The sequence below is a fragment of the Rhipicephalus microplus genome, chromosome 7, assembly GCF_043290135.1.
Source record: "Rhipicephalus microplus isolate Deutch F79 chromosome 7, USDA_Rmic, whole genome shotgun sequence".
Taxonomy (NCBI): domain Eukaryota; kingdom Metazoa; phylum Arthropoda; class Arachnida; order Ixodida; family Ixodidae; genus Rhipicephalus; species Rhipicephalus microplus.
The window spans coordinates 154759999-154776891 of record NC_134706.1 but is presented as its reverse complement, the minus strand read 5'-3'; positions in this window follow the sequence as shown (position 1 = coordinate 154776891).

Below are 16893 nucleotides of genomic sequence, written 5' to 3'. Positions count from 1 at the left end.
CGAGCACGTTATGAGCGCGGTATGTTGTCATGTTCTTACATGACACGCGTGTCAGGATTATCATGTTCGCACCAGTCAATTATTTCATCACCCATGGACGTCACGTAACGCCAAATTTTTTATATCTGGAGCTTGCAAAAGGGCCATCAGTGCATCATCAAGGGCCCAATATACTCCAATGTAGCGTTGACGCGTGCCCACGCTGGGCACAGCGACGCTACGTTAGCAAAACGCGAGCACTCTATAGTCGGTTGCCAGGCGCGACCAGCGTCCGTCAGCATGACCCAACGGCAACCGGCGCAAAATGCGAATTGCTACATTTGGCGTTAATTAGGCAACTCTGTCTCTCCCTCCTTTCGTGACGGACGGACGCCGGACGCGCTCAAACGAGCATGCGTCAAAGCAACATAGCGCGGCGTGCGCCTGCGAGGATATGGCAGGACCTGCGCCCGGCGTGGCAACGCTGGCGTGACGTGACGAAATGAATGCCGGCAAGCACGTGCACCACATCACGTCGAAATGTATTCGCGCCTTTACTGTGACTTGTAGTCATGTTATCACATGATACGCCTCTTTTTATTATCATGTTTCCACCAGTCACATACCTTCTTCATTCATTGGTGTCACGTAATACCAAATTTTGCATATTTGAACCTTGCGAAACGGCCGCGAGCGCATCATCAGTGTCGCATGTAGTCATGTTACGTGACACGCATGTCATGATTATCATGTCTGGATGTGTCATTTACCTAGGTCATCCGTTCGCATCGCGTAATACCGAGTTTGGTCCAGGTGCAGCTAGCAAAACCCTCGCGGGCGTATCATGAGCGTAGCATGTAGTCATGTTATTACATGACACGCATTTTATGTTTATCATGTTTGCACCCGTATCATAGCTTCGTCATTCGTTCACGTCCCATAATACTAAATTTGCTATAAGTTAAGCTAGCAAAACGGCTGCCAGCGCATCATGAGCGTGGCATGTAGTCATGTTGTTACATGACAGGCATCTCATGATTATCATGTTTGCACCAGTTACATACGTTCGCCATCCATTCACGTACTGTAATACCAAATTTGGTATATGTGACGCCAGCGAAATGGCCGCGAGCGCATCATGAGCATGGCATGTAGTCATGTTGTTACATGAGACGTATGTCATGATTTTCATGTTAGGATCTTTCGCTTGTGTTCGCCATGCAATCATGTCCTACCACACGGGTTTTGCAACATGCAATGTGAACAAAACCACCACAATAACTGCAGGACCATAAAATGTAAATCACAAGATTCATGACATACATGTCATGATTTTCATGTTATGACTAGTCAAATATGTTCTTCATACAGTGATGTAATGCATACAAAGTTTGGTATCAATACCAATATTGAAACAGCCAGGAGAGCTAAAAGTAGTAGGTGGCTAGATAGATAGATAGATAGACAGATAGTTAAATAGATAGATAGATAGATAGATAGATAGATAGATAGATAGATAGATAGATAGATAGATAGATAGATAGATAGATAGATAGATAGATAGATAGATAGATAGATAGATACGCTCATAGTCGCCGAAGTCTGCTAAAGAATGCTTCGAATTCAATACAATACAAACAACCTCACACAGCCATGCTTCTTTGTTTTAAGAGCAATGCCAATAGGGCAATGCCTTCGCGAGCGCCAAAATTCTAAAGCCCACGTTCACATAAGTAATGACTCCGAGCGTTAGCCTACAAATTTGGTGGTGCTTATAGTGGCGCCACTCGTGAGCAAACACGAGTTAAAGTGTCGAGCGCTTACTTTCGGCCACACAGTTGAAACTTCTACTCTTATATTACGCGTTAACTAGCCCTATTGCTCTTCTCGATGGTCTCTATATGAAGAGCAAAGGTGATAACGAAGCAAGGAAATTCACCAAGAAGGCCGGCGTCCCTGTATACCTGCGAAAAAGCCTTTCACCCCGGCTCGACAGCACGTTGGTTATTCAAAAACATATGCCGCCTTGACGAAATGGCACACTTTCAACACAACTTTGTTCAATCATGAGTTACTTCTCATCAGAAACAGTTTATTGAATATTATTGTGCCACAGAGAACGGCGATATCCAGAAATACTATGGTGATCGCAGCCATCGGAGCAGCATGTTAGGAACCAGTGTCACAGGCGCCACCAGCGGCGCCTTTGCCGCTTTGCGATTGTCTGATGCTGCCCGATTGGTGCGGTAGCCGCGCGGCTACGTTTAGCAACGACATTCAGACAATGGTGTCGTTCAGCCGCAACTTCTCTGCGCATACCTATACGCTTTGTCCCCTTAGTGCATTCTAACCAAGCATGATCAGTACAGTCGGGGTTAAAGCAGAATGGTATCATTGTTGCCCTCGCAGCAGCCTTCTTTCTGATTTCTGCAAGGCAGAGTTGTGAAAGTCTTATCGTCAGGGATTGTCGGCTTAAATGGGTTTAAAGATGTGATGAAATGGCGCTCAAATAATTGTTTAGTGAGGCATACAAAAAAACGATGTGCATACGCGCCACTGAACAAATATTTGCCATTTTTTTTGGCCGCTTAATGTTCCAAATGTGGGTCCTAGCTATTGTTAGAAAAGGCAAGGGTTCTCGTGTTCCACCCTACAAAATGCACAAGATTTATAATCGAAGCTGCAGCAATTGCTAGAGACAGCTGCATCCAAAAATTGTTTATAGTTTTATCTGAAAAACAATTGGCGTATTTAATTTCAGCACGTGAGGGTCCGGGGTGAGCACGTTGTTTCTTGCAATCTCTTTTTTTTTGCTTAAGCAAGTGATCCTATATTCTTTTCTGCAACATATATAATTACGTCTTAGTAGTAATAAATTAGTTGGAAGTCCGCGCTCGTTCTCGCTTCTTGTGTTCGTTGTCTGAAAATTTCGCGCTGAGTTTTTAATGAAATATTAACAAGCCCAATCCCACATTTTGCACGACCGGGTCCGTGCATTGTTGCGCTCGTTGTCGTCAAGACCGCCCATGCAATCGCAAGCTCTACAGGTGCCTTTAACGCAACACGCAACACTTTCTGATGTTTCATTGTGTACAGCATGAATATCTCAAGCTTACTTTGATCTTGTCGTTAACGCCGTACATACGTGATTGCTGTGCCAGCTACACAGCAGTGCTGCCAAATGACGGCGTTAAGACGGTAGGCTTTCCGTCATCCAGCACAGACACGTGGCAACGAATGTGCGGAAGCTTTGCTAGGATACGTCACTCGCGTGAGACATAAGGCGTATTACCGTACGGCAATCGTCTAGGCTCGATCTGTCTTCGCTGAGTATGCATGTGTTACCCATAGTTTTACGCTGAGTGAGAATACTACTGACGTAATCCTACGCGCCGTTCAGGGGCCCGGGAAGTCGTGCGAAGTCTCGCGTCATCTCCTGTATTATTTCTATCATCCGATGTCTTTCCGCAATAATAATATTTATAATAATAATAATATTAATATTAATAATAATATTAATAATGAAAGATTTCACTTGATCTTCCGAAAGGGAAGCTCTGAAAGGATGCGAAGCAGTAGCGTTGCGTGCGGGTGGCGTCACGGGTTGAACGGTGCTATCGCCCATGCTGCAGTGAGTGTTGGAAGGTTTTTTTGAAGCGATGGCTGGCCTAGGTCTTGTGGTTTCATCAGAGTGACGGCCGGGTTAAGCCTAATCGCTTCGGCGAATGTTTCGGCAGGCAAGGAGCGTCGTCTTCCAGCGCCCTCTCCATCGCAGTTAAACGAGCCGAAAGAGTGTTACCACTCGAAGTGCACTCGTGCGTTGCGAGTGGTGGAGAGAGTGAAGCGAGAGAGAGGTGACACGTACCGACACGTTTTAGCGCGTAAGTTAGGCGCACGTTAGATTCATAGCGCCTTAACCGACGAGTCGGCGGTGTAGCGAGCGGCGGTTGCGGGCACTGCGGCGAGCGCACGGCAGGCGAGGAAGAGAGTGATGTCGCCACACAGTGCAACGGGAGCGTAACATCCACGCACCACTGCGGCTTGACCTACTTGGCACCGCTCGAACGTCTGCGCGTTGTGGTGCATTGCAGCACGTTAGCATGGACGCGAGGCGGGACACCATTAAGCAGGCCAGACCGAGAGCTGCTTCACATCAAATATTATCTAGAGTTCGACGTCTCATAACCACGATAAGGTTGTGGAACGGCGGTAGTGGAAGGCTCCGGAAGTTTTGATCATCAGCTGTTCATTAACAGGAACTCACATGGTACAGTACACCGGCTTCTCCCATTTGGCCTCTACTGAAATGTGACCACCGCAGCGAGGTCAAACGCGCGACCTTCTAGTAAGCAACCGAGTGCCATGAATACTGCTCCACCATGGCGAATTACGCTGTCTGGAAAGAAAATCAGCTTAGCACAGCCATCTACAATATAATATGACAAGGACGGGAAAAAAAGAAGTGGGTTGAGGAAGACTGATGTGAGGGTGCCCAGGAGTGAAACAACCAAGGGTGATGCTAAAGCATAGCACACTCTTGCATAATATCTTATAGCAAAGAGAATACACATGAAGGTGAGGAGGTGGAAAAAGGGGGAGAGTAAAAATATTCCATAGCCATTTATAATGTAGTGTAGAGGAGGAAAAGGAGGGTGAAAGAAATAGCATAAGAAGTAATTCAGAGGAAAAGGGGTCCGATAGGGTGCCGCTTTCACTACTGCATAATGATTTGTGGGTCTACATCTAAAACTAATCTTGTTAGACTAATAAAATTGCAGAAGAAAGCTATACCATATGTAGAAAACCTATCATTCAACGATCACACGTGTTTATACTTTTTAGAACACTGTGTTCTAAAGGCGAATCAGCTATATAAGTTTCATTTACTCTGTTAGGTTTTTAACGAAATTAAGCTTCATCCTTCTAGATATATTGAATGGCAATCTAGTAGCTATGTGCCTTATGAATTAAGATAGGACCAATATAGAATTCCACTTGTCCGAACTACCTATGGAACGCAAGCACTCTTATATTTATTTCTCAGTCTTCTCCACAAACATATTCAGGTTATAAAAATTGCGAAGAAATATTTGTCTCTGAAATCTTTCAAGAAGTATATCAAAGCTTGCCTTCTATTCTGTCCTCAAGATTGATAAGTTTTGTTTATAGCAGTCGTTTGTTTCTCTGGTTTCATTATTTGTAGTGTTATGAATCTTTTTTGTTGCGTTACAAGTATATACTTCATTTACTCTGTACAAAAACAATGTTACGCATGCATTTTTAGTGTGTTATATTGTATTTCTTTTTATATTGTATGCTCTGGGTGGTGCTTTCGGGTACTTGGGTCCCATCAGGCAGAGGACATCCGCCTTTTGCCCTTGTAACCGAGACGTACATTTGTCTGAAATAAAGACAACAGCAACAACTACAACAACAACAACAACAAAATGAGGACGTTTCCCACCAAGGATGCCAAGTATACTGCACGTTTCAAATGTTAGCGCGGCCGAACGGCAAGCGAATCACTGTTCCTCACGTCCTACATCATTCGTGCTGAGTCATAATCCTCCTCATTATCATAATAATCAGACGGAAATGCCCACTGCCGGGGAAAAGCCTCTCCCCTGTTCCGCCAATCGATCCGGTCATGTGCTTTCTGTTGCCAGGTTATACCTGCAAACTTCTTAATATCAACTGCCCACCTAACGTTACGTAATCCTACTTACTCTCATCTGACAATTTGATGAAATTTCAAGGGAAGGTAAATGCCTGAGGTGGTGACGAGAAATTAGGTCATGCGAAGTACAACTGCATAGTTGTTTTTCCTTTTTTTAGACATCCACATCTTTTCACAATGCCTGCCACGTCAGAAAGACGAGACGCATCGCCAGAATCTCCAGATGTTTAACTGCATACACTTCAAAGTATATCAATTCACTATAACAATTTATTTTGAGCAAGTTTAGCTACTATTTTTATTGCAGACCTTCTGTCGCTTTTTGTTCTCTACATCGTGTGGATTCCTTAAGTTCACGCTACTATCCAAGACATTTTTTCCTAAGATGTAGGCTTTTCTAACATTCGTGATTCTCTTACGAGTACGACATTTCTAAGATGATTTTGTATCCCTGAAGCTAGAACTAAGAATCAGAAGCCATAACTGAGATGCTCCACTTTTTTGTTTTTTTTTGTTTCATTTTATGTAAACTTCACGTCACTTTTAATTCCTTGAAGACCTCTGTAGGGGTATTACATAAGGGGTGGTGTATAACGAGAAAAAAGAGTGCTATACAACAGTGTTTTTAATCGCTTCTGCAAACATAGATGGGTTTGTGATGGCATAGATGTCGTGAGGAAGGCCGTTCGTGTTTCGCTGCTCTTAAGAAAAAGGAGGCTTGGAATGCAGTGGTCCGGGTACGTGGTATTGCGACTTGTAACAGATGACCAGAGCAAGAGGATATGCGCGGAGGCAGCGTGATGTACGGTGGATGATTCAGTGAACTGTAATGAAACATATGAAGAAGAAGAGGGTGGCACACTGTCGGCGTGAAGCAAGGGTTTCTTGACTTGATTCCGCCTTTAGGAAATAGATGCTGATATCGTACCAATATGCAGAATGAAGGAACGTGGTAGCCCGATTTTGAAGTGATTCGAGTTCTCTTATGATGTATGATCGATGAGGGCTCCAGATGAAAGATACACACTCGAGTTTGGACCTGATCAATGACTTGTATGCACGCGTGTTGACGTGAGACGGAGTATAGTGTAAGTGTCGTCTTGGAAACCCTAGTGATTTATTAGCAGACGAGATGATGTTAGTAGTGGAACGACGCCAATGCAGGTCATGAGCCAAGGTGATGCCGAGTTATTTGAATGATATAACTGATTGTATGGGAACATTAGTGATGGGATAGGTAAACTGAAAAGGGTTATGGTGGTGGGAAAAAAACAAGCTTAAAATTATTAGGATTTAAGTTCATTAACCTACGATCACACCACGTTTGTAATTTGTTAAGATCATGCTGAATGAGTATATTTTTGAAGCGTCATGAATGTTGGTCATGAATAAAGGCCATGAATGTTGGTTACTGATCGGTAGATTACACAGTCATCGGCAAACATACGAAAGTCACATGATACATGCATGGTAGATCGTTATCTTAAATTAAAAAGAGTAGAGGCCGTAAGACACCCTTGCGGGACACCTGAAGTTACAGGTAGTCGGTTAGAAGAGTGATTATCAGCAAACACAAATTGGGAATGATTAGTCAAGACATATGTTATGCATGCAAGTACATTAGGATCTAGATTTGACAGCAATAAATGCTTTAGCAAAATCCAAGAAGAGAGCATCAGTCTGAATGTTGCAGTCAAGGTTAGATTGTAAGTCATGAATTAAAAAGGCCAGCTTCGTTTAACAAGAAAGAACCCCTTCGGAACCCGTGTTGAGAAAGATGAAAAAAGTGAATGGAGTCTACGAAGTTGATTATATGGGAGTAGATGACATGTTCCATGATTTTGCAGGTGATGTTTGTTAAAGATATGGGACAGTAAATTAGTGGAGAATCTCTGTCACCTGATTTGTAGACTGGTATGACCTTGCCTACTTTCCACTCTGCTGGCAGAATGCTTGATGATAATGACTGCACAATAACAATTTAAGTTATGCGGCACACACAAGTTTGACATTTATGGGAAGTTTTGAATTAGTGTCATCGACACCTGCAGAAGAAAGCTTACTCGTTTCTATAATCGAAATGATGCCTTCCGTAGAAAATGGAATCGGGGAGATAAACTCGACGCTACGCGCCGGTGAAGAAAAATCGGGAACTGAACTCTCATTTGTAAAAACAGAGAAAAAGGCCTCGTTAAAAAGTTCGCGCATTAATTGTTGTTGACTATATCGCCACGCGCATTAGAGAGATAAGTGGTGCACATCTCCTGAAGGTTTATCACTTCCCAGAATTTGTGAGGGCTGGATGAAAGCATTTTGGGCAGCTCCTCATGAAAGAACACGTGCTTGGCGTTTTTGATCATTCTTAGATAATCATCTTCCGCGGCGTAATCTTTTTAACATAAGGATGGAAGTTTAGCTTGTTTGGCTGATCGGAAGAGGCGCTTGTTCTTGTTTCTTAGTTTCTGAAGTGTACGTGAAGACCACGGCTTGTTTCGGTGGGCGGTGCACGGTATTTTTCAGATAAACTTCTAGACAAGAGTGGCTACCTTATCTATAAATGTAATCTAATTCTCATCCATTGGGCGTGTACGGCTTATTCTCTCGATCTGAAGAAGAAAAGATACCTATTCATTATTAATGGCACTTTAATTGCCCGTGTCGTAAATACCGATTGTTTTGGTGGCTAGATCTCATGTTACAGGTCGAAGCGCAAAAGCCGCATGAATGACCTTTTGGCCACTGCCGGCACGCAGATATGCAATTGATGATAAGCTCTCTTGATGATTAGTTAGTATTTGATTTAAGAAGCTAACTAAACAGAAATTTATGAAGTCTCTTGCGGACTCACTGCCGACAGCTGACGGGACGCTACTACTCCAATCTATTTGAGGAAAATTAAAATCGCTGAAGAGCAGTATCTCTGCTTGCGGATACTGTTTGCCAAGGCCACTCAGGTCCTATTACAGACGCCTACAAGGACAGTATGAGGGTGAGTACGGCAAACGACCCAAAGAATTTCAAGTTCAAGAGAGTCAGTCCTGGCCACCGAGCACGATAACTGTTGGTGCACAGCAATCAGGACCCCGCTTCCACGAGCGCCTGTTTGCTCCTTACTATGAAGTTGGAATCCAGGTAGGTTATCAAGCGCTTCTGCATCGGTTATATGATTTGGTCATTTACTGCTTGGGGAGAAAACAAGCTCAGCAAAAGTGATGCGTTTCGGAAAAAAACTGCGCGCGTCAGCAAAGACTACGGAAAGTGACAGGCCAGATTGAGGTGTGGGGGTGTGCCCGGCAGATTTGCGCCGAGGAAATTGTACGATGCTTTCCTTACAGTTTGCGATTGCTCGTCGTAGACATAGCGCTTGTGACCCATTAGCAGTGTTTTGTACGTGATGGAAAAAGGCAGCGACTTGGTTTTAGCAAAGGCAATCAATCGCCGATGGACATTTCGAACACGACGTGAAAAACCTTCACGAACGCTAAAATTGGTTTTTTTTAATTTTAGTCCGTTAGAAAGAATCTCTGCTTTTGTTTTATAAATGGGAATTGAAATACTATGGGACGATGTTGTTCAATATCCTTGCGGCGACCCAGACGATCGGTGCTCTCAATTTAATTTGGATTGATTGAAATACCTAGACGATCAAGGCAGTGCTTGATGACAAGTTGTTCAACTTGGACAAGTGCTTCTGACACAGTTGATTCAGGAAGGTCATAAAATATGAGGTTATTGCGCTGAGAATGATTCTCGGCGTCAACTACATGCGCTTCAATCTTGCGCAGAAGGTCACTCACAAGAGTGGTGTCTCTTCTGAGTGCTCCCACATCACTGCGTAAGGAAATATTACTTTTACAGTGCCCTTCCAGATCAGTCATGCGTCTACTGAGATCTGCTTTAGATTTATCTGTTGATAGCAAATGGGTCTAAAGGTCCTGTACCTGACTGAATAATTCCGTCTGACCAGCTGACAGTTTCTGCACTTCAGTCAGTAAAGCATTAGAAGCAGGACCCGGATCGCTATCAATATCGCCCAAAACCAACAAGGTACGAATCGCACGAGAACACTAGAGTGCAGCAAGAACGAAGCAGTGGGAGCTCAGCTGCTTAAACAGCCAGTAATTACTAGACTTCTTAGCGAGAAGAATGTAAGTTTTACTAACTTGCATGACAAGAGTGAAAGGATTAGCGGTTTGCGTTGGTGCACAGCCGCCGAGCCCACGCAGCGCCGACGGCAAAGGCCGCTCTTTTGTAGTCGCCAAAGGCATCGATGCTGATGCTGATAGCGCCGACCAGGTTTTGTCGAGGACCATGTAGCTGACCGGTGGCGCCGGAAGGGATCCAGATCTGCTGCGTGTGATGAAATCTAGTGGTTCCAAGTACGTTGCGGTTGATAAGCTTGGGTCGATGACCAAGAGGGCGTGACAAGTAAGCACGCCATTTTCACTGGATCAATGTTGATACTGCAGCGGTAGGCTCAAAGATGCTGAAAGGAAAACGGAAAGCAGTATGCGCAGGAATGCGCACTGAAACACCTGCATGACGAGTGAAAGGATTAGCGGTCTGCCTTAGTGCACAGCCGCCGAGACGACCCACGCTTGATTAGTGTATTCGACCTTAAATAATAACAAATGAATAAATGAGGGGACGTATTTTTTGTGTATTTATCAAAGAAAAATAAGGGACGTCAGTAGGCCTAAATGTAGGCAAGCGCAAGATCGGGTCGCGAGGCAGTCTCTAACGCTGTTGATTGCTCTTTCTAACAGCTTATAGTTGTCCTATTGTAATGAGTAAATGAGAAAAATGTTTTTTTTTAATCCGGACGTTTCTTTGCGTACTTCAGGCACTTTGAGCGTCTATTTTCTGTAGGCACATTCTTTCCTAAATTTTTTTGTATCATCTCGTTACACTGTAATTCTAAGCTCAAACCACATCTGCAAGGTTCAAGAGGCTTCGGGGCCGTAGTAGATCACTTTGCTAAGATTGCACGCACAACGCGAACATCAAACATTATTGTGGGAAGTACATGGCCGCTAGCAATTGCGCTAAATATTCGACAGCGCATGCATAAATGCCGATGAGCGCCAGAGTTTGTCAGTTGACCGACGGCCGACGATCTGTTCGCCGCTAGCCAGTGTGTATCGCTGTACCTTCTGTTCACCGGCCACATGTTCGGCCTTATTAACAGTTTATTCTTGGAACTACAGCCTGATCCTGTCATTCCCATCACAACACGATGACATCTGGTGCAGGCATGTACCGGAAGCCCCCGTGCAGCCATCAACCCAGCCCCAGTAATCAAGGAGACATCGATGCCAAATCAAGCAGCTAGTTAGTCGCAGGCAACCAAGGCTACATTCAGAGTACGGTGCTCTACCCGATCTGACTCGCAAGCGCAAGGCCACGAGCACTACCACGGCAACTATGACATCCTCTGTGCCAACGCCTGCCACAGTTCTTATTCAGCAGCAAAGGGAGCCACTCACTTTGCGTGGATCATGATGTGAAGACACGCAGTCCTGACTGGAGACCTAAAAGTGAGTGGCCACCCTCAACCAGTGGGACAAGGAAGAGAAGCTGCGTCGTGCCTATTTCTATTTGGAAGAAGATACCCTGGTTCGAGAATTGGGAGTCTGGCCTTCAAAGCTGAGATATTTTTCGCGTCAAATCTCTGGAAACGTTGAGGAGCATCACTTTCAAGGAAAAGGCCGGGACCTTGCTGGAGGTGCGGGTACAACTCCCGAATGAAATTTTGACCATTTTCGTGGAAGAAACCCTGCGACTATTCCACCACTCTGACCCCGGCCTACAAGAGGAGAAAAAATTCGTTTTCTCATGCGAGGGGTGAAGGAACAATTATTCGCTGGACTAGATGAAACCCTCCGTACAACGTTAATGAATTCCTGTCAGAAGCAGTAACGATCGAATAGACGCTGGAAGTGTGAACCCACCAGTACAATTGGCGAGCGATGCATACAGGCCAGGTCTTAATGCTTTCGGCTTGGACAACCTGCGTGAAACAACAGGAGCGATCATGCGGGAAGAACTTCGTAAGCTGTTACCCTCATCGTATCCGTAAGTGGACTCGATCACCGACATTGTTCACGAAGAAATCCACCTGTCCATCTGCACCCCTGAATATCCTCTGCCACACCCGTGGGCCATGCGCTACGCTGCTGCAGCCCGGTGCTTCGCTCAACATTCACGCCCACGTCAAGAGGTCACCCCATCGCAGTTCTTCCGCTATACACCGCTGCCACATCCGCCTTACTATCAACCTATTGGCCAGCGCAATGCCTCGAGAAAAACCGACGTGGGGTGCACTCCCGACAGCCGCCCTCTCTGCTACCACTGTGGAGAAGCTTGCCACCCCTACCACCACTGTCAGTATCGCCAGATGGGACGTCGCGGTTTCACTATTACGTGCCTACTCTACAGCAAACTCCCTTCCCTATTGCAACAGGTTCCCAACATCCAGCATGCCATCTATGCAGATGACATTACAATTTGGGCGACCAAAGGATCAGACGGAACAATTCAGGACGCCCTACAGGAAGCTGTGTCTGTGGTACAAGACTATGCTGCTGCCGGCAGCCTTACGTGCTCAGTGGATAAGTCGGAGTTGTTATTGGTATAAAAGCGGCACCGCAAAACCGCTGATTCTCCTAACATTTCGCTGTTTCTTGATGGTCATCCTACCCCTCTGGTACCACGAATTCGCATTTTAGGCCTCTACCTTCAGTCTGACGGCAAGGCCTCGTACACTACGCACCTTCTGGCTCAGCAGATAACTCAAATGACACACATGATCCAACGCATCACCAATCGCAGGAGAGGCCTCTGTGAGAAGGATGTCCTCCGCTTAGTACAAGCACTCATAGTTAGTCGGCTCACCTATCATCTTCCCTTTCACAATCTCACTCTAGCTCAAATAAAAAAGATGGACATCCTTCTACGGACAGCTGTGAAGGCGGCTATCGGCTTGCCTGCACACGCATCTACACAACGCCTCCTTCAATTAGGAGTCCACAACACCATAACCGAACTCATCGAGCCCCATCACAACAGTCAGCTCCAACGGCTCAGGCAGACCCGTCAGGGCTGCGCCATCCTGTCTCGTCTTGGCTACCCTATTCCTCAAAAACCCGCACAAGTACCGCGACATAAACTTGCTTCTACTGTCCGCGCACTCATTAAAGTGCCTCCAATTCCACGCAATATGAATCCCTCTCTCCACGCCGGTCATCGACGTGCCCGGGTTGAGGCTATGACACGCGTCTTTGGTGATGGTACATCAGACTTACAAGTACTTTACACTGATGCAGCACGCTACCCAGAGAAGTCAGCCATGTGTTTAGCCGTGACAGATTACACAGACGCCCTTGTGGCGTCTGCCACACTTCGCACTACAGACAGTGGTCTGGCAGAGGAGGGAGCTCTCGCTCTGGCAATTGTTCACGCTACGACATTGTCACATGACTCCCCTGTCATTATTGTAACAGATTCACAAGCTGCTTGCCGTGCTTTCGCTCAAGGACTTGTGGCTGCACATACACACAATATCCTCTCTTCTGTCTCACCGTCCGCATTACGTCCTGTGCGTATCGTCTGGACTCCTGGACACGCCTCTCTCCACGGTAATGAACGCGTTCATGCGGTTGCCCGAGAGCTGACCGGCCGGGCTCCATTGGAAGAGCTGTCCAATGCAGACGACGCATCGACAGAACCACTAAACTACAACGCTACGCTGCAGTACTATCGACAGAGCCGTTATACGTATCCTCCCCCTCATTCTTCACTTAACAGAGCAGATGCTGTCGCTTGGCGGCAACTACAGACCAATTCATTTCCTTGCCTTTACATGCTAAATCGCTTTCATCCGACTCTCTACCCCTCCTACTGCCCCTTCTGTGGATCCGTACCGACGGTGTACCACTCCACGTGGGAATGCTCTGCCCCACAGGGCGTGCCTCCCATTCCCAATCCCACCCCTTCCTCTTGAGAGTCTGCACTGCTCAGCTTACGCCGGCAGGAACAGCAGCAGCTGGTCCAGCGGGCTCGCAGGGTCGTGCAAGGCAATGGAGCCCTGGACTGAGGGCCCCACCCAAAGAAGGCTCAGTGTGCATTTGTTATTATTAAATGTTTATTCTCTCTCTCTCTACTCTACAGCGAGGGGAAAGACCACATGACATCGCTGACTATCTTGCCGGAGTTCAGTCGACACCCGGAGGATCGGCAACCAGCATCAACAGAGAGTTCGAACCGTCGCACCCAGAATGGTTGCAGTTCTTGAGTGACAGCTTTCGGCCAGCCGTGCCAAATCAAGTCGCGCACTACTGATAGTAGCTTGTCGCGCGTTGTATCACGCTCTATATCTTTTGCTGTCAGTGGTAGTTCGTTCAGAGTGGCAAAATAAAAAATGTCTTCATTTTGCTCAGAGGTCTGGGGCAATGGCAGTCTAGATAAAGCATCTGCGTTACTGATTGCCGTGCCCGGCTTATGTGCAATCTTATAGCTGTAGTTAGCTAGGAAAACAGCCCATCGGTGTACTCTAGCTGTGGCTACAGCACTAGCTTTCCTTTTCGTGTCGAAGAGCACGGTGAGAGGTTGATGGTCGGTAAGAACCTTAAAAGTTTGACCATACAAGTAGTTATGAAATCGCTTCAGACCAAACACAATGCTCAAAGCTTCTTTCTCTATTTGGCTGTAACTATGCTCCGCATGTGATAGTGATCGCGGCGCAAATGCTATTGGCTTCTCTGTGCCGCCCACAACATGCGACAAAACAGCTCCCAAACCGTACTCGGAGGCGTCACACGTTAGCTGTATTTCTTTGTTGACATCATACAACTCAAGCACATTTTCGTTAGTAAGCATTTTCTTACTGGTTTTAAATGCCTCATCACATTGGCGTGACCAATCCCATGCTGCTTCTCGACGCAACAAATTATGCAGGGGCTCTAAAACCGTAGCCAGATTTGGCAAAAATTTTGAAGAGTAATTTACCAAGCCCAAAAAGGCTTTGAGCTGAGTCACCTTGTCCGGTTTTGGCGCCTGCTTGATCGCAGCTACTTTATCCGCCGTAGGATGCAACCCATTCTGGTCAACTTCATGACCCAGGTATCTGATTCGTTCTTGGAACAGCTTACACTTCTCAGTGTTGACCCGTATGCCATGTTCTCTTAGGCGTATGAGCACCTGCTCCAACCTGTCATGGCATTGCTTTCTATCTGCGCCTGCGATGACGACGTCATCTAAGTAACAGGCTGTTCCTGAGAGGCCGTGTAGGATCTGATCCATCACGGCCTGGAACACCGCCGGTGCACAGGCTACGCCGTATGGCAAGCGCCGGAACCTGAACAGCCCCAGGTGGGTATTGACAGTGAGCAGTTCTTGTGCTCGCTCGTCTAATTCGAGCTGTAAGTACGCCTTGGACAAGTCCAGAACCGAAAAGACAGTTCCACCATGTAAAGTTGCAAAAATATCCTCTGGCAGAGGGAGCGGGTACTGGTCTACCTCAATGGCAGGATTTACTGTGACATGGTAGTCACCACATAGCCGAAGCTCCCTGCCATTTTTCTTGGGTACGATCACCAAAGGTGTCGCCCACGCACTGTGCCGCACCCGGTAAATGACTCCAGTTTTTTCTAACTTTGCCAATTCCTGCTCGACTTGTTCGCGTAGCGCATACGGCACTGATCGCGCCTTACAGAATACAGGTGAAGCGTTTTCTTTAACAACAATGCTCGCCTTGAACCCTCTTATCGCTCCGTAACCCGGCTCAAACACTTCGCGGTATTTGTCAGTCAAGGGAGTTTCTTTTGTCAGTGCCTTCACTTGCATAACTTCATGCCATCAGATTTTGATTTTATTCATCCAGTTACGGCCAAACAACGTAGGCATTCTTGCACATTTCGTCTCTTTCGCAATTACTAGCGGCAAATGAAAGCACTGCTCGTGGTATTGCACTTCAACGTCAATGACGCCTTTGGTATCAACGGGTGTACCGTTATATGTAACAAGTCTGACATCTGTTTGCCTGAAATTTGCCCCAGGAAAATACTTCGCGCACTCTGCTTCGGACATAATAGAAACTGCCGCTCCCGTGTCTAGTTCTATGGGTACCTCTTTCCCGTTTAGTCTTACATTTATTACAATGGCACGGTTGCCCGAACGGTTATCGGTGTGACAAAGCGTTAGCAGTTCAGTGTCCAACGAGTGCTGCTCTTCTAGATGATGTACAACCCTACTTTTACACATTTTCGCGACATGGCCCTTCTTTTGACATTTATAACACCTGCTGTTCAGAAAAGGACAACTTACAGGTGCGTGTTGTCCACCGCATCGCTGACAGATAGTCTTAGTAGTCCGTGTCACCGAAGTCTTTGTTTTGCCGGAGCCGTGGCCGGTGCATGCCCCACTTTGTGAACTCCGACGCAACGCTGCTGATTGGCTCTGCCAATGTATGTCACTGCAGCTGGCTGACTGTTCGGCGGTGTTTTCCGCGACCATTTTCACGGCGTCTTTCGCTGCCGCCTCCATGGCCGTATCGGTGTTGCAGACGCGCTCCCAGGTGAGCTCGCTGTCGCTCATGGCCAGCAACCGGCAACGTATGGCTTCGGAATGCAGGCCTGCTATCAGGCGGTCACGAAGCGCTTGTTCCAAAAAGGCGCCGAAGTCACATAATGATGCCAATTTCTTCAGCTGCACGACAAATTCTGCGACAATTTTTTGAGAGGCTTGCTTCCTTTGGTTGAAATGGTATCTTTCACTCACCACTGACCGCCTCGGAGAATAGTGCTTCTTCAGCGCCGACACGACTTTCGGGTATGACGACGTGCTCGGCGTCTTGGGTAGTAGCAGATTTCGGAGCGTCACGTATGCTTCTTCTCCGATGGCGCTCAAGAACAGATGTAGTTCCTTGGCCTCGGCAATCTCATTGACTGTGGTGTAGAGCTTGAATCTTTCGGCGAACACGTCGAAGCTGCCGCTGCCGGGAGCCAATTCCGGTAGCTTGCTGAGAGCCATTGCCGTCTTCAGTTCTTGTCCAAGTCCCACCCTCATCGCCACTTTGTTGCATCCGCCAGAAGAGAAAGACCAAGGCCTTATAAAACACCTTTATTTACGGCACTGCATGCTTGCAGCACAAAGTAACGATTCACACAGCAACAGAACAAGAGCCAGAATATATACGCCCACCAGACACTCGCGCATGTACGATAACATGTTGACGTCAC